Genomic DNA, 8725 nt, shown 5'->3' on the forward strand with positions numbered 1-8725 from the left:
TTGGGGTCCCTGTGTCTGGTTGATATTTTCATTTTCCCAAGGTCAACGCCCATGTGTGGAAGTGCCCTATGCTCTGTGGTTCTGTGTTTCACATGGTTTGGGAAAGAGCATACACTTGTGAAGATTGGCTGTTGGCCATTGACATCTCGCCCATCAGCTTAACAAGGCTCCCTTGACTCCGTGGCCTGTCCTGCCTTTCTGGTTTTTAGACTTTTTTCGCCTGGCCCTTTTGCCCCGGGGTGGGGGGCGAGAGATTTCTTTGTAGTGCTGATTTGCTCTCCCAGATTGCTTGGTTGGCCAAAAAGGGCGTATGCGTTTTTTCCTGAATATATTCAGGAAAAAACGCATACGCCCTTTTTGGCCAACCGCATCATTGTCCACGTTCTGGCGCTTTTCATGTGCTATCGGGGCCATTCCGATGTACCCGTTGACATCCGTTTCCTGCAGTTCTGCCTTGCGTTCAGCGCCTCTTCGTAGCCTGACGTCAATATATTTTGGGGCGATAGTTATCGTTTAGAACTCTGCAGGTTTGGGAAGTGCAGTGCCCCTGAGCTCCATTTCCCAAATCGCTTATTTGGGAGTGGGACGCAACACGGCTGGATGGCTTCACGCCCTATTGTCGATCCGGGGTGGCAGGCTGAACCGCTGGTGAATTCTTCTTCGTGATGGGAAATGAGAGTGACATGTGCCCGACCAAACACCTCCAGCGAGTCTCTCATTGGTTCCCCCTCTTGCAGTTCATCCTGCGGACAAATTGCAGACGGTACGAAAGAGGCATGGAAAGGCGCCGAGTCTCCAAGTGGGGAGATTGTTAGTAAGGGGGCCTGAATGGAAAACACGAGCACCAGGAAATGAAAACTGAGGTGAGTTTCAGAAAGCTTTCCCGATCCCACGGTGTAGCAACCGCTGGGTTTCCAATGAGTGCTTTCGCTGTCGGAAGATTGCGTTGAACCTGGAGAGTTGGGACCCATGGAATGGGGAGCACGCAGGATTCCTTTCAAGGGTCTGCATTTGCTTTCCGAACCTCACCAATCGTCTCAGCCCCAAGAGTGTCCAGCCTTATGTCTTCTGCCGCTGGGGCTGTAGATGTGGTCAATCCTGGTTGCATGCCAGTCCCTGAACGCATTTTGGAAGAATTTCTCTCTGTTTTGCCCTGCTTGTTTCTTCTTTATGTTGGAAATGTATCCTCAGAATGGGTCTGAGCTGATTTTCCCTGCTGGTTTTAGGCCGCTTTACACACACTTGATGCACTTACACAGAGATATCAAGACTTAGCTTTTAAGATGCTTACTAGTCGGATAGATACTTGTGCGATGAACAGGGTCTGGTGAGTCCAGTTGATTGAGCAAGGAGTAGGTCGTGTCCATTCCATATTCGGTTTTCGGAAGGGTATCTGTGCTCATTTCAAACTCGAGTTTTATGCGTCACCCCACCTCACCTTTCCCCTGAAGCAGGCATAAGTGTGTTTTCTAAAAGCGTGACTCTGTTCTGTTTGGGGATTCAGTGCATGGGGAGCGATTTTTACATTCCCTCGATAAGTGATATCATAAGTTTCTTTTGTTGTGGGACTTATTTCACTGAGGATGATCGTACCTAAATCCACTCAGGATGCTGCTACCAGCCTCATGACGTGGATTTCATGGCTGAGTGACACTCCATTGGACCTACGTAGCACCACTTGTCCACTTGTCCACTTGTCTTTGTCCACTTGTCCCCTCGTCTTTGTCCACTTGGCTCTTTCCTGGGATATGAAACGTGTACCGGAGTGGAGGTTCTTGTCAAGACAGCAGCCCTCAACTTTGGGGTCCCTGTGTCTGGTTGATATTTTCATTTTCCCAAGGTCAACGCCCATGTGTGGAAGTGCCCTATGCTCTGTGGTTCTGTGTTTCACATGGTTTGGGAAAGAGCATACACTTGTGAAGATTGGCTGTTGGCCATTGACATCCCGCCCATCAGCTTAACAAGGCTCCCTTGACTCCGTGGCCTGTCCTGCCTTTCTGGTTTTTAGACTTTTTTCGCCTGGCCCTTTTGCCCCGGGGTGGGGGGCGAGAGATTTCTTTGTAGTGCTGATTTGCTCTCCCAGGTTGCTTGGTTGGCCAAAAAGGGCGTATGCGTTTTTTCCTGAATATATTCAGGAAAAAACGCATACGCCCTTTTTGGCCAACCGCATCATTGTCCACGTTCTGGCGCTTTTCATGTGCTATCGGGGCCATTCCGATGTACCCGTTGACATCCGTTTCCTGCAGTTCTGCCTTGCGTTCAGCGCCTCTTCGTAGCCTGACGTCAATATATTTTGGGGCGATAGTTATCGTTTAGAACTCTGCAGGTTTGGGAAGTGCAGTGCCCCTGAGCTCCATTTCCCAAATCGCTTATTTGGGAGTGGGACGCAACACGGCTGGATGGCTTCACGCCCTATTGTCGATCCGGGGTGGCAGGCTGAACCTGTGGTGAATTCTTCTTCGTGATGGGAAATGAGAGTGACATGTGCCCGACCAAACACCTCCAGCGAGTCTCTCATTGGTTCCCCCTCTTGCAGTTCATCCTGCGGACAAATTGCAGACGGTACGAAAGAGGCATGGAAAGGCGCCGAGTCTCCAAGTGGGGAGATTGTTAGTAAGGGGGCCTGAATGGAGAACACGAGCACCAGGAGATGAAAACTGAGGTGAGTTTCAGAAAGCTTTCCCGATCCCACGGTGTAGCAACCGCTGGGTTTCCAATGAGTGCTTTCGCTGTCGGAAGATTGCGTAGAACCTGGAGAGTTGGGACCCATGGAATGGGGAGCACGCAGGATTCCTTTCAAGGGTCTGCATTTGCTTTCCCAACCTCACGAATCGTCTCAGCCCCAAGAGTGTCCAGCCTTATGTCTTCTGCCGCTGGGGCTGTAGATGTGGTCAATCCTGGTTGCATGCCAGTCCCTGAACGCATTTTGGAAGAATTTCTCTCTGTTTTGCCCTGCTTGTTTCTTCTTTATGTTGGAAATGTATCCTCAGAATGGGTCTGAGCTGATTTTCCCTGCTGGTTTTAGGCCGCTTGACACACACTTGATGCACTTACACAGAGATATCAAGACTTAGCTTTTAAGATGCTTACTAGTCGGATAGATACTTGTGCGATGAACAGGGTCTGGTGAGTCCAGTTGATTGAGCAAGGAGTAGGTCGTGTCCATTCCATATTCGGTTTTCGGAAGGGTATCTGTGCTCATTTCAAACTCGAGTTTTATGCGTCACCCCACCTCACCTTTCCCCTGAAGCAGGCATAAGTGTGTTTTCTAAAAGCGTGACTCTGTTCTGTTTGGGGATTCAGTGCATGGGGAGCGATTTTTACATTCCCTCGATAAGTGATATCATAAGTTTCTTTTTTTGTGGGACTTATTTCACTGAGGATGATCGTACCTAAATCCACTCAGGGTGCTGCTACCAGCCTCATGACGTGGATTTCATGGCTGAGTGACACTCCATTGGACCTACGTAGCACCACTTGTCCACTTGTCCACTTGTCTTTGTCCACTTGTCCACTTGGCTCTTTCCTGGGATATGAAACGTGTACCGGAGTGGAGGTTCTTGTCAAGACAGCAGCCCTCAACTTTGGGGTCCCTGTGTCTGGTTGATTTTTTCATTTTCCGAAGGTCAACGCCCATGTGTGGAAGTGCCCTATGCTCTGTGGTTCTGTGTTTTACATGGTTTGGGAAAGAGGATACACTTGTGAAGATTGGCTGTTGGCCATTGACATCCCGCCCATCAGCTTAACAAGGCTCCCTTGACTCCGTGGCCTGTCCTGCCTTTCTGGTTTTTAGACTTTTTTCGCCTGGCCCTTTTGCCCCGGGGTGGGGGGCGAGAGATTTCTTTGTAGTGCTGATTTGCTCTCCCAGGTTGCTTGGTTGGCCAAAAAGGGCGTATGCGTTTTTTCCTGAATATATTCAGGAAAAAACGCATACGCCCTTTTTGGCCAACCGCATCATTGTCCACGTTCTGGCGCTTTTCATGTGCTATCGGGGCCATTCCGATGTACCCGTTGACATCCGTTTCCTGCAGTTCTGCCTTGCGTTCAGCGCCTCTTCGTAGCCTGACGTCAATATATTTTGGGGCGATAGTTATCGTTTAGAACTCTGCAGGTTTGGGAAGTGCAGTGCCCCTGAGCTCCATTTCCCAAGTCGCTTTTTTGGGAGTGGGACGCAACACGGCTGGATGGCTTCACGCCCTATTGTCGATCCGGGGTGGCACGCTGAACCGCTGGTGAATTCTTCTTCGTGATGGGAAATGAGAGTGACATGTGCCAGACCAAACACCTCCAGCGAGTCTCTCATTGGTTCCCCCTCTTGCAGTTCATCCTGCGGACAAATTGCAGACGGTACGAAAGAGGCATGGAAAGGCGCCGAGTCTCCAAGTGGGGAGATTGTTAGTAAGGGGGCCTGAATGGAGAACACGAGCACCAGGAGATGAAAACTGAGGTGAGTTTCAGAAAGCTTTCCCGATCCCACGGTGTAGCAACCGCTGGGTTTCCAATGAGTGCTTTCGCTGTCGGAAGATTGCGTTGAACCTGGAGAGTTGGGACCCATGGAATGGGGAGCACGCAGGATTCCTTTCAAGGGTCTGCATTTGCTTTCCCAACCTCACCAATCGTCTCAGCCCCAAGAGTGTCCAGCCTTATGTCTTCTGCCGCTGGGGCTGTAGATGTGGTCAATCCTGGTTGCATGCCAGTCCCTGAACGCATTTTGGAAGAATTTCTCTCTGTTTTGCCCTGCTTGTTTCTTCTTTATGTTGGAAATGTATCCTCAGAATGAGTCTGAGCTGATTTTCCCTGCTGGTTTTAGGCCGCTTTACACACACTTGATGCACTTACACAGAGATATCAAGACTTAGCTTTTAAGATGCTTACTAGTCGGATAGATACTTGTGCGATGAACAGGGTCTGGTGAGTCCAGTTGATTGAGCAAGGAGTAGGTCGTGTCCATTCCATATTCGGTTTTCGGAAGGGTATCTGTGCTCATTTCAAACTCGAGTTTTATGCGTCACCCCACCTCACCTTTCCCCTGAAGCAGGCATAAGTGTGTTTTCTAAAAGCGTGACTCTGTTCTGTTTGGGGATTCAGTGCATGGGGAGCGATTTTTACATTCCCTCGATAAGTGATATCATAAGTTTCTTTTTTTGTGGGACTTATTTCACTGAGGATGATCGTACCTAAATCCACTCAGGATGCTGCTACCAGCCTCATGACGTGGATTTCATGGCTGAGTGACACTCCATTGGACCTACGTAGCACCACTTGTCCACTTGTCCACTTGTCTTTGTCCACTTGTCCACTCGTCTTTGTCCACTTGGCTCTTTCCTGGGATATGAAACGTGTACCGGAGTGGAGGTTCTTGTCAAGACAGCAGCCCTCAACTTTGGGGTCCCTGTGTCTGGTTGATTTTTTCATTTTCCCAAGGTCAACGCCCATGTGTGGAAGTGCCCTATGCTCTGTGGTTCTGTGTTTTACATGGTTTGGGAAAGAGGATACACTTGTGAAGTTTGGCTGTTGGCCATTGACATCCCGCCCATCCGCTTAACAAGGCTCCCTTGACTCCGTGGCCTGTCCTGCCTTTCTGGTTTTTAGACTTTTTTCGCCTGGCCCTTTTGCCCCCGTGGGGGGGGCGAGAGATTTCTTTGTAGTGCTGATTTGCTCTCCCAGGTTGCTTGGTTGGCCAAAAAGGGCGTATGCGTTTTTTCCTGAATATATTCAGGAAAAAACGCATACGCCCTTTTTGGCCAACCGCATCATTGTCCACGTTCTGGCGCTTTTCATGTGCTATCGGGGCCATTCCGATGTACCCATTGACATCCGTTTCCTGCAGTTCTGCCTTGCGTTCAGCGCCTCTTCGTAGCCTGACCTCAATATATTTTGGGGCGATAGTTATCGTTTAGAACTCTGCAGGTTTGGGAAGTGCAGTGCCCCTGAGCTCCATTTCCCAAGTCGCTTTTTTGGGAGTGGGACGCAACACGGCTGGATGGCTTCACGCCCTATTGTCGATCCGGGGTGGCAGGCTGAACCGCTGGTGAATTCTTCTTCGTGATGGGAAATGAGAGTGACATGTGCCCGACCAAACACCTCCAGCGAGTCTCTCATTGGTTCCCCCTCTTGCAGTTCATCCTGCGGACAAATTGCAGACGGTACGAAAGAGGCATGGAAAGGCGCCGAGTCTCCAAGTGGGGAGATTGTTAGTAAGGGGGCCTGAATGGAGAACACGAGCACCAGGAGATGAAAACTGAGGTGAGTTTCAGAAAGCTTTCCCGATCCCACGGTGTAGCATCCGCTGGGTTTCCAATGAGTGCTTTCGCTGTCGGAAGATTGCGTTGAACCTGGAGAGTTGGGACCCATGGAATGGGGAGCACGCAGGATTCCTTTCAAGGGTCTGCATTTGCTTTCCCAACCTCACCAATCGTCTCAGCCCCAAGAGTGTCCAGCCTTATGTCTTCTGCCGCTGGGGCTGTAGATGTGGTCAATCCTGGTTGCATGCCAGTCCCTGAACGCATTTTGGAAGAATTTCTCTCTGTTTTGCCCTGCTTGTTTCTTCTTTATGTTGGAAATGTATCCTCAGAATGGGTCTGAGCTGATTTTCCCTGCTGGTTTTAGGCCGCTTTACACACACTTGATGCACTTACACAGAGATATCAAGACTTAGCTTTTAAGATGCTTACTAGTCGGATAGATACTTGTGCGATGAAGAGGGTCTGGTGAGTCCAGTTGATTGAGCAAGGACTAGGTCGTGTCCATTCCATATTCGGTTTTCGGAAGGGTATCTGTGCTCATTTCAAACTCGAGTTTTATGCGTCACCCCACCTCACCTTTCCCCTGAAGCAGGCATAAGTGTGTTTTCTAAAAGCGTGACTCTGTTCTGTTTGGGGATTCAGTGCATGGGGAGCGATTTTTACATTCCCTCGATAAGTGATATCATAAGTTTCTTTTTTTGTGGGACTTATTTCACTGAGGATGATCGTACCTAAATCCACTCAGGATGCTGCTACCAGCCTCATGACGTGGATTTCATGGCTGAGTGACACTCCATTGGACCTACGTAGCACCACTTGTCCACTTGTCCACTTGTCTTTGTCCACTTGTCCACTCGTCTTTGTCCACTTGGCTCTTTCCTGGGATATGAAACGTGTACCGGAGTGGAGGTTCTTGTCAAGACAGCAGCCCTCAACTTTGGGGTCCCTGTGTCTGGTTCATTTTTTCATTTTCCGAAGGTCAACGCCCATGTGTGGAAGTGCCCTATGCTCTGTGGTTCTGTGTTTTACATGGTTTGGGAAAGAGGATACACTTGTGAAGATTGGCTGTTGGCCATTGACATCCCGCCCATCCGCTTAACAAGGCTCCCTTGACTCCGTGGCCTGTCCTGCCTTTCTGGTTTTTAGACTTTTTTCGCCTGGCCCTTTTGCCCCCGGGGGGGGGGCGAGAGATTTCTTTGTAGTGCTGATTTGCTCTCCCAGGTTGCTTGGTTGGCCAAAAAGGGCGTATGCGTTTTTTCCTGAATATATTCAGGAAAAAACGCATACGCCCTTTTTGGCCAACCGCATCATTGTCCACGTTCTGGCGCTTTTCATGTGCTATCGGGGCCATTCCGATGTACCCATTGACATCCGTTTCCTGCAGTTCTGCCTTGCGTTCAGCGCCTCTTCGTAGCCTGACGTCAATATATTTTGGGGCGATAGTTATCGTTTAGAACTCTGCAGGTTTGGGAAGTGCAGTGCCCCTGAGCTCCATTTCCCAAGTCGCTTTTTTGGGAGTGGGACGCAACACGGCTGGATGGCTTCACGCCCTATTGTCGATCCGGGGTGGCAGGCTGAACCGCTGGTGAATTCTTCTTCGTGATGGGAAATGAGAGTGACATGTGCCCGACCAAACACCTCCAGCGAGTCTCTCATTGGTTCCCCCTCTTGCAGTTCATCCTGCGGACAAATTGCAGACGGTACGAAAGAGGCATGGAAAGGCGCCGAGTCTCCAAGTGGGGAGATTGTTAGTAAGGGGGCCTGAATGGAGAACACGAGCACCAGGAGATGAAAACTGAGGTGAGTTTCAGAAAGCTTTCCCGATCCCACGGTGTAGCATCCGCTGGGTTTCCAATGAGTGCTTTCGCTGTCGGAAGATTGCGTTGAACCTGGAGAGTTGGGACCCATGGAATGGGGAGCACGCAGGATTCCTTTCAAGGGTCTGCATTTGCTTTCCCAACCTCACCAATCGTCTCAGCCCCAAGAGTGTCCAGCCTTATGTCTTCTGCCGCTGGGGCTGTAGATGTGGTCAATCCTGGTTGCATGCCAGTCCCTGAACGCATTTTGGAAGAATTTCTCTCTGTTTTGCCCTGCTTGTTTCTTCTTTATGTTGGAAATGTATCCTCAGAATGGGTCTGAGCTGATTTTCCCTGCTGGTTTTAGGCCGCTTTACACACACTTGATGCACTTACACAGAGATATCAAGACTTAGCTTTTAAGATGCTTACTAGTCGGATAGATACTTGTGCGATGAACAGGGTCTGGTGAGTCCAGTTGATTGAGCAAGGAGTAGGTCGTGTCCATTCCATATTCGGTTTTCGGAAGGGTATCTGTGCTCATTTCAAACTCGAGTTTTATGCGTCACCCCACCTCACCTTTCCCCTGAAGCAGGCATAAGTGTGTTTTCTAAAAGCGTGACTCTGTTCTGTTTGGGGATTCAGTGCATGGGGAGCGATTTTTACATTCCCTCCATAAGTGAT

Source organism: Kogia breviceps, chromosome X (assembly GCF_026419965.1).
Source record: "Kogia breviceps isolate mKogBre1 chromosome X, mKogBre1 haplotype 1, whole genome shotgun sequence".
NCBI lineage: Eukaryota > Metazoa > Chordata > Mammalia > Artiodactyla > Physeteridae > Kogia > Kogia breviceps.